At 35.8% G+C, this 19,016-nt stretch overlaps 1 protein-coding gene across 1 annotated transcript in view; it reads right to left on the reverse strand.

Moving 5' to 3' along the window:
• The window catches only part of ANOS1 (anosmin 1), a 256,068-nt gene that overhangs the window by 179,593 nt on the left and 57,459 nt on the right, over nucleotides 1-19,016 (reverse strand). The gene's annotated exons all lie outside the window — the stretch shown is intronic.

Below are 19,016 nucleotides of genomic sequence, written 5' to 3' on the forward strand. Positions count from 1 at the left end.
GAATAGAAAGGGCTTGCTCGAGGTCCGCAGTGTGAATTTCCCCAGATTCTGTACACAGTGTTCACTGAAGCAGATAAAGCAAAGTTAAAGAAGCATTTAGTGCTTCATAATGCCAGCCTTAATAAGTATCTTTTTGTGGAAGGATTTAGGAGGAGGGGAGGGTTATCCTCAGTGCACGCATTATTTTCTTATACAAAAAAGGGAAAATGTGCATACAGTCGGACATAAAAAGCCAAAACTCAGATTCTCCCTGAGAAAAAAAGTTGCTGAACACACACCATCAAATATTGAGGCCTGAATCTTCAAAGTTGAACAGTGAAGAAGCCATTGTGAAGCTTTTTTGCTTTTTTTTTCCTTGGGAAACAGGGCTGATTCATCTCTAGCTGCCCAAGTTCACCAATTCAGCTGTGGAAATTCAGAACACAGCAATCCAACTCAACCACCTTCATCAGTAAGCAGAAGTGATACAAACTGTGTTGACAGAGTATGATCAGAATAGAGGTTTGGTTCCAAACAATGCTCTGATCATGGCACATGAGAAAATCTATAAAAGTCCCAAACAGTGAACATCTGCAGGGGGGCCAAACTCTTAATAAGATCTTTTCTTGCGCAGAGAAAGGATTTTCTTGGTTCCATCAGCTTTAACATTTTTTCCTTGTAAACAGCTAAATAAGGGCAAGAGGTGTTATGTGGAATTTGACTCAAATGTAATCAGTTGTAATTCAGGAAAATGTATACAATTTAATGGGGCAATTGAAAATGACCTTAAAATTTTGACATAAGCAAAATAAAATCACCCAAAAAAGCCCTCTAATTAAAATATTTATTTTTTTAAATTGTAACTAACCCATTTAATTAACAAATACAACATGGCTTTCACTCTCATACAGAAAAATGAAATGCCAAACTTCATTACATTGAACAATGATTCTAAAAGAATTTTGTAAAATCCATCTTTCTGCTCTTTAAAAAGACTGGATTTAAAATACTTATTTTTCCAATTATAAAATATACTGACCTCTCTGGATAGTTATTATTTTTTAACATCTTAATTTTGTGTCCTTTCATTCTTCCTCGTATTTGTAGATATACATGAAAAGGCTAAAGTGAGTTCAACAGTTTTTTCGTTATAAAAATATTTGATACGCATTGTCCTTTGATTTGTTGGACTAATGTTATTTGTGGCTCTACCTTAGGTATCGGCTTTTTCCTCAAATGGGGTACATATTACAGCTTTACACTGAGCTGGTCTGCCTACCAGGTTGTTACACTGTTATGCTGTATTATGTAAAGTTATATGAAAAGCTTCTCAAAGCCTCCCCCACCCCCCATTTGACTATGCAACAATTGCAAAAGAATAAAATCTGTAAGACTGGCTGTTGATCATGCTTTCTTGCTACTTAATGCTAAATTTAGCTTGGAAATGAGAAACTAGATAATCTTTAAGATTCCCTCCTGTGATTCTATGGGTGAAATTCAATTTAAAAATTTTTATTAAGCATCTTCTTTGTACAAGGTGCTACTCCAGAAGCTTATATTCTATTGAGGAATCACAAGGAAGAAAATTAGCCAAGAAGCTAAATGTCAAATCTCTCCACACATTTAATCTTTGCTTGATTTCATATTGATGATGTATTTTCCTTGTCAATTTATCCAAAGGACACAGTGTCATTTTTTAATTCTTTTTAATTTTTTTTCTAAATTCTTTCATATTACTTTCATGTTAGTACACTTACCGTAGAGTTATAGCTTTCAGCTCTAGACTGCCAATGAAAAACTTGGACTATCACTACATAGTTTTCCTCTTTCAGGCGTATTTGTTAATAGTCTGACATTAGCTCCATAAAACGATTCCTTTTCATTTGCAAGTCTTCTTTGGAATGTGCATACATGTGTATGTGCATGTACTTTGGAAAGGCAGTACACAACATGCAGGAACTCTTAGCTTTCCAGCAAGTTTGGTTTGTTTGTTTGTTTTAATATTAGGTGTTATCTGTCCTTTGCATCCTTGAACACAGCTGTATAATATAGAATAAGAAGGGGCAGGTCGTACCACTCTGCTTCTCTCCATTGGCTTTTGAAGTCATCAATAGAATAGCATCAACAAATAATCATCTTTACAATTTGCTAGTGGAGCTGAATTAATGAATTTCCTTAGTTGTTGCCGGAGCATAGAAATATCCACTCAAATGTTTAATCAAATCAAAATTATTTGTTTTGTTCCACCTAACTTTTCCAAGTATAAGTACCACTCTATCACCTTATTCTGTTTCCCCAATGCCAACATCTTTTGATTTAGCTAGTTAATCTTCCCTAATGAGAGTCAGGGTAGCATAATGGATAGAGATTTAGTCTTAAAGTCAGAAAAAAACTTGGTTCCAGTCCTGCCTCGAACACATACTGGTTTTGTGTGAAATGACTTAACCTCTTAGGGTTTCAGGTACCTCTTTAAGATTTTAAGTGGAGAGAAGATACTGACCTGCATGGGCGAGAAAAATACCTTTCATATCTCTGGAAAGTGACTATACAAATGGTAGAGAGGGAAATATAAGATAAAATGGACAATTTTGATTCTATAAAACTTAAAAGGTTTTGCATTGGTAAATCTAATATAGTGTAAATTTGAAGGGAAACAGATAACTGGTAAAAAAAATCTTTCCAATAAGTTTCTCAGATAAAGCTCTCATTTCCAAAATATACAAAGAACCAATTCAAATTTATAAAAATAAAAGCCATTCCCTAAAAGATAAATGTTCAAAGGGTATAAATGGGTATTAAATAAATGCTAGCTATCATAATTATTATTAAAATGACAACTGTAAGAGGGACTGAGGGAAAACAGGTATATTAGCACACCATTGGTGGGTTACAAATTTGTCCAGCCATTCTGGAAAGCAATTTAGAACTATGCCCAGAAAATTTCCAAAGTGTATATACCCTTTGACCCAGTGATACCACTACTTATGTTTACAATCCAGAAAGCAAAGTAAGTAGAAAAAGATCTATGTATATGAAAATATCTATAGCAGCTCTTTTGGGGATAGCCAGAAGTTGGAAACTCTTCCTATTAGGAAATGGCTAAATAATCTGTGGTATATACATGTAATGGAATATTATCATGTCATAAGATATAAGGAAATAGACAGTTTCAGATAAAATTTCAGAAGACATTTAGGAACAGATACATAATGAGGTGAGCAGAAGTGGGAGAAAAATTTATATGATGATAGCAACATTGTAAAGTAAAACTACTTTGAAAGACTTTAGAACTTGGATCAACATAATGAGGAACCATGAGTCCAAAAATAAAAGAGAATGAAAAACACCACTCATCTCCTGACAGATAGACTATGAATGTAAAATGAAGAGAGAGACATCCATTTTCAGACATCACTAATGTAGGAATTTGTTTTGCTGGATTATGTATATATGTATCAAGGAACCTTTTTTTTAAGGTGTATCTGTTTTATTTTTTTTTTAACTTGCTTAGCAGAGACATGGATAATGGGAGGGACAAAATAAACTTTGTAATGATAGCTAGTGTTTGTATAGTATTTTAAAGTCTACAAAGCACTTTTATATATATATATATATACATATACATATACACACATACACAGATATATACATATACATACATACATATATGCATATGTGTGTACGTGTGTGTGTATGTGTGTATGTGTGTGTGTGTGTAATTTCACTTAATCCTTACAATAATCCTGAGAGGTAGATGCTATTATCTCCATTTTACTGAAAGGGAACCTGAAACGCAGAGGAATTAAATGACTTGACCAGGGTCACGCAGCTATTAAGTATTTCAGGGAACATTTGAATTTAGGTCTTTTAACTACAAATCCAGCATGCTCTCTGCTACACCACCTAGCTAACTATTAAGATTTGCATAAAGCTATTGATATGTTCTTTATCATTATGAATAATAAGAATCATGAGCTTATTTTTTCCATGGAAATTTAATCCCTTGGACTCCTGAGGAATAAATTTACAAACCATTCAACAAGAATAAAAAAAATAATCTAATAGCCTTTTTGATCACTTCTAATTATCTTAATCTTACTACCTAATAAAATCCAAGTCTGCCTTTATAATTTGTTTGTTTTTCTTAACAAAAGTAAAATCTATTTATGCCCTGGAGCAAGGGTTCTTTTTTTGCCTCTGTGTAACAGAACACTTCAGAAGTCTGGTAAAGTCTATGGACGCCTTTTCAGGAAATCTTTAAATACATAAAATAATATACATAGGATCACAAAGGAAACCAATTATGTTAAAATACAATTATCTTTTTTTTTTAGTTCATAAACCCCAGGTTAAGGACCTCCACAAAGACAGTTGGAGTTGGAGTCAGGAAAACTCCAATCCAAATCCCACCTATAGTATTTATTAGTTGTGTGACCCATTGATTAGAGGTTATGACCCACAAAGAATCATTTGACTACCATGTGCCTTAGGCAACTCCCTAGGACTTTTTTTTATTAAGTTACAGATTTCATGTAATCAGCATTGGTGCAAGGAATTTACCAACCAGAAGTTCCCCACTCTTTTGCCAAATTCCTCATAGGAATATCTAATACATTTTAGACTTAATGAATACATTTCCAAAACAGATGGAAGCTAGAACCTCACTATTATCCTATTATGGTTAGTATAACCAAAAAAGTATTTTTATCCAAAAGATCATGTCAGTAGAAGCATTACCCAGTTACTCTTTTTACAAGGCTTAAACAATACTTGACTAAGTTCTCTGCTCTTAGGCTTTTGGAACATTACTTACAATATTGAAACTGTCAGCATTTGTAACGATTAAAATAAAATAACCATATAATTCAAACCCCAAGACCTATTATTATGGGACTGTCCCCTCACTGGTGGAGATCGATGCTCACTTGCATGAGATATGAGGCAGAGCTGTCAAGAGAAGGAGAGAGGAGAAATATCTTTCCCCAGTTTTTTTTCTGGTTCTTCAGTCTCTTTGATTCTTTTGGCTTTTAGCTTTGAGAGAGAAGATGAATGATACCAACCTCATTTCCCACTTCAGGTTACTGAAGGGAGAAAAAGACTGGAAAGAAGCCAGCATGAGAGGAGTTCGCATTTCCATAATGTCCTTATTCTTAGCTTGCTGTACTAGAGACTCTGGGGAACTTCCCCTTTGGATGAGATCTGAGATTCTCTCTGTCTCTCAGTCCAGCTAAGTTCCCTAGGTCCCACTGGGAGAGCTCTTTCCCTCTGAATTGTCTGTTATATATTCTCATTTATAAACCATATCTGATTTCTGTTTTGCTATTGACTTTGTTTAGTTTTCAGAAGTATATCGAAATTATGTGTATGCTTTAAAATGTTGGTTAGGTATACATCACCATCATAACTAACATTTATAAAGTGCTTATTATGCGACAGGCACTGTGTTCCAAGTACTGTTATTATCTCATATAGAGCACTGGGCTTGGAATCAGGAAGACTCATCTTCCTGAGTTCAAATCCAGCCTCAGACACAAACTAGCCGTGTGACCCTGGGCAAGCCACTTAACCCTGTTTGCCTCAGTTCCTCATAAAATGATCTGGAAAAGGAAATGGCAAACCACTCCAGTATTTTTGGCAAGAAAACCCCAAATGGGGTCACAAAGAGTCAGACGTGACTGAAATGACTGAACAACAATTGATCCTCACAAAAACTCTAGGAGGTAGATGCTATTATTATCCCTATGTTTACAGATGAGGTAACTGAGTGAGGTGAACAGAGGTTAAGTAACTTGCCCAGGGCTACACAGCTAGTATCAGCTACTATTTAAGGTGGAATTTGAACTCAGATCTCCCTGACTCCAGACCCAGCCCTCTATCCATTGTGCCGCCTGTCTGTAAAGTGACCAAAAGGGCGAAGTCCTTTACACTGTGGACCTGAAAAGTTTCTCAAATCCAATGGGAGTTCGGGTTTAGTACTGTCAAATGTACAGGCAAATGTAGGTGTAACCATGCAACTTTCCTTACAGAAAAGCGTTCAAAAGGAAAAGTGCCAGTGTTGGGCAGTTTGATGTTTTGCTTTGTTTTTCAAATAGTCTGTGTCACTGGGGAAAGCAAAGGAAAAGTTCTATATTATATATTCCTGTGTTCAGTTCAAAGAAACCCTCGCTTCCCCCCCAAAAAAATGAATTACAAATCGGTCCTATTTCTAAATCCAAACATCCCCAAACTCCAACCAGCATTATTTCTTTTCGCCAGTTTAGATTAAATCCCATCTTCAAACAACTGATGCTCTTCGTGCTTTCTGATGAATACATTACAACTTCAAAACATCTGTCAAACTGTAATTACCATACAATGCACTGAGAGTCAGATGTTTTTCATATGTTCAAAATTGACTCTTTTTTGAAGAGAGACTAAGTAACCTGATTTTAGCTCCAAATTAAACAAAAGACATTATCTTTAACCAAAAGAAAGGAAAATTTCAAAATGAAGCCAAGAAAGAAAAAAAAGCATGGGATTTTTTTTTCCTTTCTGTTTTTTTTTCCTTTGAAACTTTATATCACATAGGAGATCCTCTTATGCCTATATATGCAGAAAATACAATTTAAACCATCTTCAATTATCAATATGTAACTTTCCAATGTTTCATTGATATTTTTTTCTTTATATATCATTTCAGTGAGCCTTCTTTTGTAACAAGTTTGTTTTTTAAAGTAGGTCAGCAGAATGAATTGATACAACTATATCCTATAGCATATGCAATATTGTATATCTATAGTTCCCTATCTTTCCAATTAAAGGAAAGTGGATTTTCTCTTCATTTCTCTGATTATTATTCCATTATTTGGTTTAGTTTTGCTGATCTTTTTATTTGCATTATTCTAGTCACTAACTATATTTAAAGACATAGAGATAGCAATATCATGTGTGTATATATACTGAGATATATATACATACACACATATAGATAAGTATATGTACATACATATATTTACACATACAGATTTGAAGTTCTGTTTTATTCTTCAACTACTTATAAAGGACTTGCCATATTTCTCTGAATCTTTCATTATCACCACTTTTCCAACCCAATAATTTGCCATTACTTTCATGTACCACAATCTAAGTATTCCTCAACCAGTGAATACCCCATTTATTTCCAGTTCTCTGCTCCCACAAAAAGTGATGCAAATGACCATTTTGGTATATTTGAGGCTTTCCATCCTACCTTTCCCTATTTGGGAGTATTACACATAAGAGTGGTATCTGGGGATCAATATGTATTGTAATTTTAATAATTCCAAATTGTTTTCTACAATTTGGGGTCTTATTCAATATTCCATCAAAAGTATTTTAATGGACTGTTCTTTTTTGGGGAGTAACCTCTTCATTTATTGCAAATTTTGAAAAAAATCCTCTTTTTGTTACCATTGGCAATTTGCTGAATGTGAGGTGATAACTCAAAGCTGTTTTAGTTGATAGGTGTATTCTACTGAGCTTAAGATTAGTGATTTGGAACAATATTTTATATAGTTGTTAATAGTATACAGTTCTTTTGAAAACCATGTATTGGGGAATGGCTATTAATCTAATAACTTTGCATTAATCCTCTCTATCTCTTGATATTATACTGTTATCAGACATTTTTGATGCAAAGATTTTTCCCAATCCACAGTTTCCCTTCTCATCCTCGCTGCATTGATTTTGTTCATGTGAAAGCTTTTCAGCCACTTCAAATAATTTTTTTAATTTCTTCTCTCATAGTTTCTTTGTGTCTTATACCTAATAAGCAGATCTTTGCATAATCTTTCCACAGAGACATCAGTTTCTAGGCTAGAGAACGTGGAATGTTTCAGTTACTGAAGGCTAATCATCCCCCAAATGCACACTAATATGTTTGATAAAAGTCTCCCAGCATGAGTGCACAGCACACTTACCATAAGAAAGACAGTGCTGTGGGTAGGGCAAATCACTGACACCATTTCAGGCTGAGTTCAATGCTAGAAGGGCAAATGAAAACTATGCACTTTCATTTCAGTAGTCTGTGACAGATGGAAGGATGTAGCAAGTCTCTGGTTGTTTAAATCATAACCTCCACCTGCACTGTCTCAAGATGAGACTCATCTAGAAGGTTTGAATACATCCTCAGAGCAAACCTGGGATTGATTCCTTATCACCCAAGAAATCAGTTCTGTGTTTTGAAACTGAGTGTTTAATTATGGTGCCACATATACAAGTTATCATCTTTCACATTTTCTCTTGAGTATCTTTTTTTGCAGTTTTGCCTTTTGGTAGGTCAGGGATTATCAACATCTTCATCTCAATGCACAACAAAATCAGGTGGAAATACCCTTTCAGTTCTTGTAAATGCCACTGCACATGAAGTTTTAAATTATGCCTGCTAGTTGTTTGATTTCCAGCTGCCTGTGTATAGTGGAATTCACCAGAGGTTGATCTAATTTAAAATCTCCTTTAAAGTGACCTTCATCTCTTTGGGGGAGTTTCAAGGATCAGAGATTAAATCAGCACCTTGAATCAAGTTAAATTATAGGATTTTAAGCTAGAATGAAACTTAGAGACCATTTAGTCCAAACCCCTCATTTTATAGGCAATCAAAATGAGGCCCCGAGTGGTTAAATATCTTGCCAAAGCTTGCTAGGGTACTAAATGATACAGTCTTCATTGGCACAGAGGAATAGTATAGTCAAATAAATTTATCTTGAACAACTCATTAGTTATTATTTATATGTAACTGAAAACACATGAGACAATTTTAGGAAAATATATAAATTTGTATAATAAATACCTACCTCTCAACTATCTTCAACAGATTTCAGAATGGAACCACACTTACAAGCAAAAAAAAATATCACTATTGCAAGACGTATATTATTTCTTACTTCTTTTGCCACAAAAATTTTAGGGCTTTTATTTCCTGCTTGAGACGAACATGATAAATTTACTTAGAAGATCTACCCAAAGACCAAAGATAAGATAATCAAAGAAAAGGGAAAATTACATCGTTTAAGTGTAATCTAGCAAGTGCCTACCTAGGCAAATAGCAGACAAAAACTGCATTTATTCTGCAAACCAATTTTAAATGTCGTTCTGGTCATGAAAAAGCACAGCATGTTTAAAAGAGATTAACACATAAGATAATGGGTTCACATGGATGAAGAGTTGTTTTTTTTTTCCCTTCTAGTTCACCACATGAAATGACTTGCATTATGTGAATCTCATCAGAAATTACATTATCTCTAACAAAAAAATCTGAAATTTCAGATATTTTTATTTGAAGCAAACTTATCTTGATTCATATCAAAATTATAAAAAAAAAAAAAGGAGACAGTGCTCTAAATAGTCATTTTGTTTCATGGGTAATTTTATACTTCAGTTGAAGAAGAGGGAGTTGGCCCTGTCCCTTCATTGGTGAAAAAGAGGAAACTCCCTCTAATAATGCAAATTAGCACTTTCTCTGAATTGTATAGTCTTAGAGAATTGCCTAAAGCACTGAAAAGTTGAATGAATTGCCCATGGTCACATAGTTAAAATGGTTCGGTGGTGCGATTTGAACCCAACTCTTCAAGGTCAACTCTTTATATTTTGACTTACTGTCTGTCTCTCTGGCTCTGTCTCTGTCTCTCTCTCTCTCTCTGTCTCTGTCTCTCTGTCTCTCTCTCTCTCTGTCTCTTTCTCTCTCTTTCTCCTTCTTCCTTGCTCTCCCTTTTCCCTTTTCTTTTCCTTCCTCTTGCACTCTCCCTTATATGTTAAGGAGATTCCATTTTTACTTTTATTAATTTATAGGCATTAACCACATTAAAAAAACTTAGAAAAAATACAAAGCAAAACAAAAATCTGGATCTATAGCAGACTCAACACATGAAAAGTCATATTCAGTTTTGTTTCTGAGGTTTGACCCACATGCAATAAATTTTACAAACTTCAAATGAAGCCAGATGTTCACATAATCAAAAAAAAATCCAATCTCACCTCTAAATACAGCTCTTTATACCAGGAATATCACTAAGGATTTGATGATTTGATGCTGCAGCCCTTAATAGAACAGAACTCCCATCAAGATCAAAGCAGAATTCGATGGCTACATGATTGGGCCCTAAATTACTTCTTTTCAACACTTACACTGAAAACCAAATGAAACTTACAAAGGCATGTGAGAGCTTGCATACCTCTCAATCTGGACTAAAAGGGAAGTGAAACTTGGCAAGCATATTACCACTCTAGCAGGAAACTGGTCAGTCATTTCAAAAATGACATTCTCACTCAAAGAGATGCTGGTATTTGAAACATTACTATAAACGACCTAGTCACATCTTTATATATACGGCTTCCCTTTTCATTAAAATTTGTGATTCATTTGGTATTCCCTATAGTTGTCATGCTTTCATGCACTGAACTTACCCATTCATCAAATACATATTGGGTATCTACTTTGTGCAAGTTACCTTGGCGAGTTCTTTTGTGCTTCATAATTGACCACTCTAGTATGTCACTCAAGAATCATTTAAGTGCCTACTATGTGTCAGGTCCTATGTGTATGACAGAAGGATGCTATCCACCTTTATAACAAGTAAAAAACCCATTTGGGTGTGGGAGGGGTACCAACTATTGGGTAATGGCCTCAAAAGTCCCTTCTATCCATGATTTTGCCTTTACAGAAAAAAAAAGATGGCTCAAAATCATATTTCTCTTGGTTTTCTTCCTATGACTAATACTCTACTATCAGTTCCAGTCCTCTATCAGTTCTGTCACTAGAGCGACCACTCTATCCTTCATGTACCATCCCATACCCAATCCTTTATCAGTGAAGCCTTCCATCTATCCCTCTGACTCTCCAAATTACCATCCTAATTGTCCTATTGGACACTGAAATGAGTTCCACTTTTTTGAACAAAATAAGCTACAGACAGAAAATCACTCATAGATAGAGAACTCCAAAGCCTACTGGTACAACAAAGTTATGTTGGACTTTTCATGATCATACTTGGAATTTCCTTGGCAAAGATACTGAAGTGGTTTACCATTTCCTTCTTCAGCTCATTTTATAGATGAGAAAACTGAGGCAAACATGGTTAAGTGATTTGCCTAGGGTCACACAGCTAGTTAATGTCTGAGGGCAGATTTGAACTTAGAAAAAACAAGTCTCCTGACTCCAGGCCCTGAGCTCTATCCACTGTACCACCTAGCTGCTCCTTATTTTACAGATAAAGAAAATCAGTTTCAAAGAGGTAAGTGACTTGTCTAAAGTGACACTGCTAATATCAGAGACTGACTGAATTTTAGGTCTTCTGATTAGAATCAGCACACTTTCCACTGCATCATAGAGATGATCAGAGCGTATATGAGTAGATGAATGTCAAGCTACAGATAGCATGGACAATGCAGAAGACTGAAGTGGATCAAAGGAGAAAAGGATTAGACTTCATAAAATGAAAGAGAACCAGTACAGGCAGACGATGAGAGATAGTCTTCATCTCTCTCTTCTGGCCATGCCTAGAAGGCAAAGCACAAGGAAGAATTGTTGCCTCCAAACCATCTGCTGGGGTCCCTTCTGGGTGGGCAGAGGAGGGTCATGATCACAGAGGGCCGCCCAGGCCCAGGAGAGGTCATCTAATTGCATCTAGAGTGATTCTGGGTCTGTGTTTATAGTTACTATTTATAATTATATTCTCAACTTATAAAAATCACTTGGGAATGTTTTGTATTAAACTAGAAACTCCTCAAAAACAACGCATGTGCTTACTGATGTTTATTAAATAATTCGCCACCTCTCTCCTAAGTAAAGCTGACTATTCATTCCACTTGGCAGGGTGACTGATGCTTATCCTCCAAAATTCCTTCTTGGCAAAATAGAGGTTTTAACAAAACTGATGGAGAACCAAGTCATATAATTTTAAGCAAATAAAACTTTCTTTTAACCTTGTTTAAAAACATTAGAGTCATTTACCATGGATAAAGATTAAATATAAATTCTGCAAATAACAAGGAGAATTATTAAAATTTAGATGGTATTTATGAATAACATTAAAATAAAATATATCACATTTTTAAAATTCAGAATCTATTTGGATAGTGGCAAATGATTATTTTAGTTCTAGAATTTCTTTTTAATTTAATTATTTTTTAAATTTTTAAAATTTAATTTAAAAATTTTTTTAGTTCTATCATTTCTTTTTCATGTTTAAGTCTTGTCACTGCAACAGTATATAAACTCTTCAAATGCATAAAATATGCTTCACTATCCTTCATTAACTCCCCAGTGCCCAGCACAGTTCTGAACACATAGTTAAGCCTCAGTAAATATTGGCTTGTTGATTGATGCCAGAACTGAAAGGCCATGATATATGATGCACAGGACTTAGTAAAGCAAACTTTAACAGTAAATAATAAGTCATCCCAGTGAAGTCACATAAAATGGAAATATGATATATAATATGAAAAATATCAGGACTGGATTTTTCTTTTGTTTCTTCTATTAATTAGTGTTGCCTCCAATTAATTAGTTTCTATTAGTTTCTTCTATTAATTAGACCTTGGTAAATGTATTTCATCTACGGTAGGCTTTAGTTGCTTCATCAGTGATTTTAAGGTGTTTGAGTAGATAGGATTGTAAACCACTTTACAAATATTAGCTCATTTGATCCTCACAACAAACTTGAGAGGTCTATTCTATTATTATCCACATTTTACAGAGGAGGAAACTTAAGCAGAGATTAAGTGATTTGCCTGGGGTCATACAGCTAGTAAGTATCTGAAGCCAGGTACTTTGGGGTGTATGGTGTGTTCAAGGAGGACTAGCACCTCTGGTGTGAGGGTTTGCCCAGCCCTTTTCAGGGTTGCTCATCCACCTTTGCTGTCCACTGGGCACTCAACTCTCATCTGTGGTTCCAAGAAGCTGTAGCATGCTCAGTAGCCACACCTGGTTAAACCATCTCTGCAGACAGGCTAAACCAGGTTGAGGGTGAATGACAGGCCTCAAACCTGCAGGTGAATTAGGGAATATCAATCCAAGCATGTGAAGTCTTCCTGGATGAGAAAAATCTGTTCCAAGGCTGTGAAGGCAGCTGAAGCAACTTAATTGGAATAAATACACATACACACACTGAGACAAGTATATTTCCTATGGGATCTGGTCAAAGTCATATGCCTTTAAAGAAAGAAATGGGGGGGAAGGGGGAAGTTCTTGACAATCAAATCTATTAACAATGTCAGAAAACAATACAGATCTACCATGTTGATTTTCAATGATACATTTATAGGTTTTCTCACATATCTAATACCTGTGATTTCATGTTTTTTTTAAAGATCTTGAATCCTAGAGCAGTGGTCTTCTGTTTCTTCAACACAACCACACCTGCCTTTCATCAATTATACCCCAATAATACCATATTTTACACTCTCTGATTCCTGTGTAAATTCTGTACCTCCCAAATGAAGCTTCAGTCCATTAAGGTGATTAAGCTAACCACAACTCCACAACTCAAAAAACAACAGCAGATATATCTTTGTGTGTATGTGTGCATTTGTGTGTATATGTATATATGTGTATGTATGTGTATATATGTATATGTATGTATATGTATATATATGTGTGTATGTGTGTATATATACATATATGTGTATATCTATATCTATATATTTATATCTATCTATATAGATATATACTATTGGAAAAAAGTCCACCCATCCACCCAGCATAACCATCTCCTGTCCCATGGAGTCCCTCAGAGAAAGGGTTCTGCACTCAGGAACAATAATCAGTGACAGGTGGGGAAAAGCCCAGTCTCTCCTCTTCTCTCTTCTCTCTCTGTCTCTCTCTGTCTCTCTGTCTTTGTCTCTCTCTGTTTCTCTCTGTTTCTCTCTCTCTCTCTCTCTCTCTCTCTCTCTCTCTCTCTCTCTCTCTCTCTCACACACACACACACACACACACACACACACTTTTCATTTTGGGTGGAGCAAATAAGTTGCATCCACTATGTGCCAGTGACTGGGCTAAGTGTTTTACAAATATTGTTTCATTTCATCCTCACAACAACTCTCAGGGATGGTGCTATAATTAGCCCCATTTTACAACTCAGGAAACTGAGGAAAACAGAGGTTAGAGTGACTTACCCAGGGCCACACAACTAGTGAGTATCTTGTGCCATATTTGAACTTGGGACTTCCTGACTTGAGGCCCAGCGTGGTGTAACACCTAGCTGCCTCTAAATGAGTAGGAAATGATAGTGTGATAGTATCCATTAAGAAGAATGAGACAAAAAGAAGGAAGGATGGATTTACATTGAAAATTTTCTGATGAACTGAAATCAGAGACAATTCACTTTTGCTTATTTTTTTTTGCATCATATATGCTAAACATGTATGTGTGTGTGTGAGAGAGAGAAACATGGCTATTGCTAAAAAGCTGTTATGTTCACAGTCTGTTAAGACTTATTGACTATTATAGGGTTTATCTTTCAATAAAAAGCATCTAAAATTAATTTATCTGCTTGGCTAGTAACATTGCTGATCAAATTAAATAAATTGCTAATTACTAACAGTTATTATTTATAAATCTGCCTTACATCTCAGGATACACATAGGGTTGTCTTTTTCTTGAAATAAGGACTCATTCAATTACATTTCTTCTCATCCTTTTTGAATTTCATTATTTGTGTATTTATCTTATAGAACACTGTTTTAAAAGACATTATTAACCATTGACATACAGCCCTTCAATCAAAGTTATACATTTTGAATTTACTGAATAGATTGTATTCTATATGCTTCAAGAAAGCAGTTAAAATCTTATATCATAGTATAAATTTAATGGGGCAGCTAGATAGGGCTATGGATAGAGCACCAGGCTTGGAGTTAGATAGATTGGTGTCAAAATCCAGCCTGAGATATTTACTAGCTGTGTGACCCTGGGCAAGTCCCTTAACCCCTATTTGCCTCAGTTATTTATCTGTAAAACAAGCTGGAGAAGTAATTGGTAAATCACTCCAGTATCTTTACCAAGAAAACCCCTATGGGGTCACATGGAGTCAGGCACAACTGAACAACAAATAAATTTAGTATCATTTGTCAATATTTGAAATGCTTATTGTGACACATCAAAAGAAACTATAATGCGTGCCATCATTCAGGGTTTTCGCATATGTTTTAATTTTCTTGATTCCAGTTCAAAGTATTCTTAAAAGTGGCCAACTGGTGTCTACATATTAATTCATAGCAGCATGAAAATAAACTAATAGAGAGAAGGTAGACATTATGTAGAACCCCTCTACTGACTTCACTGAACTGGGTTAGAAAAGTTACAAAATCTGTACATTTACAAATCTCCCCATCTGCCTACCACTAATTTCATGTACAGATCAAAAGAAAATATTTATCAAGTACTTCAATAATCTCAAAAGAAATACAAAATATCAACCCTCTCACTCACAATGTACTCACAAACTGGTTTTTTTCCAGAGAAACACAACCTATGATTATCATTTAAGGTTCACTTTAACTATTCAGGCTAAAGGCAACCCTTAAAATCACTCCAGTTTATTAATTTATTCCGGAGTGTCTATGAAGTTTGTGCTGACCTTGACTGGATAATCATTTAACCACCCTCTTTTAGGAATCTTGTTTTATTTTCAGGCAAAAAGACATCTATTTATTTCTTAAGGAAACCAGTTGAGGTATCACATAAGCCTTGATCATCCAATTACAAAGTGTGTTATAAGAACATGAGAAAATTGTAATCCCCTTTAGGTGTAATTTCCCTTTAATTATGATGTAAACAATACTTCAAATGCACCACCTCTGATCTAAATTCCCTCCAAAGGATCATGAGTATAGAGATACTCATGTAAGAACAATATAACATTTATATTTAAAAACATCATCAGTTTTATCTAATGGACAAATATTATTAACTTTAATCACTGTACTCTTTATCCTAATTGTTTTCCCATTTACAATCAGGTTTTTATGCCAAGATAATCATAAAGTGTTCTGCAAATCCTATTGGGAAAAACTTTATTTTGCATATACCAAAACATGCCATACATCAAATCGAACATCGGTGGAAGCATTTAGAAGGTTTACAGCAAAGGGCTAATAGACAAGAAACTTTATGTATGTTGGCTGCCTAGATACAAGCAAAATTCAATTATGAAAGTTAAAAACCATCTTCACCCAACCATGTATTGTTTTATTGTCACATAAAGATTTTGTTATTTTCAATAAAGTCACCGATGAATAAACTTCAAGGATTAGTCTAGTGCGTGAAATGTTGTCTTCAACAACCTCTCCTCCTCTTAAGGTCAAGCCATCTGATTATTCCACCCTTTCCTGATCCTGCTTGCCTGCACTCTCTCACCTTTCTCGGTGACTTTCACACCTAATATACAACCTAGCCTCTGGATCCACTTCCCTCCCTTCTCACTGTTCACACTGTAGTCAGTCATTTCCACAATGTGTTCCCCTCTGCCCTTTAACCCTTTCTAACCTCGACCTTACTGGTCTTTTTTTAACATTTTAATTTCCTACCGTGAATGACCCATAACCTGTCTCTTTCATTCCTACTCCTAAGTAAAGTAAGTTGAATAAACATACTTATAGATCTTCTACAAATTTGTACTATAGAGAATTATCTTTAACAGGACCTTTAATGTTACATGATAATGTTTTTATTCATCTCTTATTGATTCCTTATTGGGGTATCCAAAGTGACAGCTTTTTCTTTCTCTTTAAGTCCCTAACTATACCCGCCTCTCTCTCAGTAGATAACCTCACCTCCTATTTTATGTAGAAGAATAAGGTTATCCAATGATTCTTGATTTCCATATCTTACAACCTTTTGTATCTTCTCTCATTCTGTATTTTATTCCTCTGAAAGGAATTATGTGAACTTCTACCTCACCAAAGCTAAACCTTCCCCATGTGTCCTTAATAAGATTCCACCCCCTCCCATCTACTATACTAATAAACTTCTCCAATACCCTCAACCTCCATCTTCAATCTCTCTCTCTCTCTCTCTCTCTCTCTCTCTCTCTCTCTCTCTCTCTCTCTCTCTCTCTCTCTCTCTCTCTTTCTCCCTCTCTCCCTCTCTCTCCCTCCCTCCCTCCCTCCTCCCTCCCTCCTTTTAAGTATGTTCCCACCAGAATTTTGCTGTCCTGAAAAAAACTCCCCTTGACTGTACTACCACCTGAAACTATACTCCTACTTTTATCCTCCCCTTAATAATAATAAGGTTGATTATTGTTCACAAGGCATCTTTCTCAAAAAAAAAAAAACAAACCAACACAACACCTTGTGAGAGAGGTAAGTAAAAATAGGCAGTGAAAATACAAAGACAAAAATAATCCCTGCCTTCAAGTAGCTTGCATTCCATTGGGAAAAAGGCAACATGTACACAGAAAAGTAGATAGAAAATGTCCAGAACAAACAAAAAGTAGCAAGAGGCAGGGAGACCACTAGCAACTGAGCGGCTAAAGATTGGTTTCCTTTAGGACATGGCATCTGAGCTATCCTTCCTAGAAAGCCACAGATTCTTTGAGAAAGGGGTGAGACAAGATCCCCTTCCATGTGATATAGCCCAGCTAAAGACAGAGGGATGGAAGATGGAATTTCTCTTTGTATCTCCAGTTTACTGACACCGCTCTTCAAAATCAACACCTCCTAATTGTCATATCCAATAGACTTTCTTCAGTTTTCATTGCTCTTAATCCTTCTGCAGCTTTTGACACTTCTGACCAATTACTCCTACCAGATATCTCCCTTAGCTATAGGCATAACCTACTTTCCTGGTTCTTCTCCTCATTCTCCGTCTACTCCTCTCTCTCCACTGACTCCTCATCCCACCCCTAACATCTTTACGTGGCTGTTCCTAAAAAGTCTATTCTCAGATCTTGTGCTTCACTCTCCACCTTGACACGCTCATTCATTCCCACAGTTTAACCTAGTATCTCTCTATATAAATGTCTTCTAAATCTTTATCTCCAGGCCTGATCTCTCCTCTCAACACCAGATCTGCATCTCCAAATGCATATATGCCTGGATGTCCCAGAAGTACCTCAAATTCAGCATGTCTAAAATCAACCTTATTATCTTTCCTTCTACATGTATTCTTCCTTCTGAATTCATGATTTCTGTCTTTAATTACCACGATTCACCTTGTTTCACATGTTTATAACCTTTAGGGTAATACTTTACTCATACCCTCACCTTCACCTCTTGGTTACCAAGTGCTGTTAATTCTACAACTCTACACTTCTACAATAGCTCTCAAATCTGTCCTCCCTAGCTAGTCTCTGCCCATCATTTATAGCCTGATCCAAATTCCACTCCCTACATAAAGGCTTCCTTGAATTCTCTGGTCAAATAACAACCTTTCCTCCTCAGGCCCAATGCAGCACTGTTTGCTAATCCTTTAGCATCTAATGTTGTATATTGAAGTTATTGATAGCTTAACCTCATATTTGATTCTAAAAAGTTCCCAAAAGAGCAGTACTTCTTTTCTTCTCTAGCACTGAGCTTAGCAAACAATCGATACCCAACAAATTTGGTCTGCATTGTTACTGTTTGTCCTTCATTCTGGAAGAGGACCAAAGACATAAGGCTGATGATGTCTTGACTTGCAAGTGGATTGAATTTAAGTGAGGCCGAGCTGTGCAGATTCATCAGCCTCACTCTTTCCTCCACAGTCATCTGAGTCCAGTGGCAAGATGTAGGTCAAGATGACTAGAGATTGCCCCTACTGCAGAGAGAGATCTTGGCCTTTTTATGCTAAGGTCTTTCCCAAATCTTAGTTTGTCTGAGGCAATGCCCATTCAGTAATGCAAGGCTAGGTAAGAATTGAGACAAAAGTTGGCCTGGTTTGCCTTCATAAAGAATCACTCTGGGAGGGGAAGACCCTCAGGGTTTCTGGCCAGAACAAAAGCAATTACTATTTACACTGACTCTGAGCCATCAAAACTCATATAATGAGCAAATGAGGCCAGGACTGGGCTTATTATTAGACAATCGGTGAAAGCCAGAGAGAT

This window comes from Trichosurus vulpecula, chromosome 2 (assembly GCF_011100635.1).
Source record: "Trichosurus vulpecula isolate mTriVul1 chromosome 2, mTriVul1.pri, whole genome shotgun sequence".
Lineage (NCBI taxonomy): Eukaryota > Metazoa > Chordata > Mammalia > Diprotodontia > Phalangeridae > Trichosurus > Trichosurus vulpecula.